Genomic DNA, 573 nt, shown 5'->3' with positions numbered 1-573 from the left:
ACGCAGCCAAAGTCGCTCCGGTCTTGGTAGAAGTCTCAACTGAGCTACTCAACGATCGCATTGATTTAGCCAGAAAAATTCGAGTCAGGGGGCCAAAAAATTCGGTTTCTAAATTGGGTGCCCTCTCAACCCTTTCAGTGCGCAGCCTTCCAGCGCGCCCGGGCAAATGACGGGCTGGGACAGGTATTTCAAGCACAAACAACCATGACCAAGAGCACCCTAAGGAGTAGTGTTGCATCCTAGTGTTGATAGACCATGAGATAGCTACAACAACACTAACAGTTTTGACAACCGGTTTTCATTACTATCCCATGACGACGCTAGGGTCTAATAATTAAACGCTGGAGTAGAACTCTAAACGCTGGAGTAGAACTTTAGAGGCTAGAGTCTAACTCTAAACGCTAGAGTAGAACTTTAGAGGCTAGAGTCTAACAAGACCCATCCTCAAAAATCGTGTAATGTGGTGGACCGTACCAGTCACAAGAAAGCCGGAAAGTTGGGAAGGTCCACTTCTGACCGCCAACCGAAAGGCATTCATAAGCCCTATAATAAGCTGCTGCTAACGCGTCCAAG

This window comes from Gregarina niphandrodes, assembly GCF_000223845.1.
Source record: "Gregarina niphandrodes unplaced genomic scaffold scaffold00004, whole genome shotgun sequence".
Classification (NCBI taxonomy): domain Eukaryota; phylum Apicomplexa; class Conoidasida; order Eugregarinorida; family Gregarinidae; genus Gregarina; species Gregarina niphandrodes.
Note: the sequence above shows the minus strand (reverse complement) of the source record.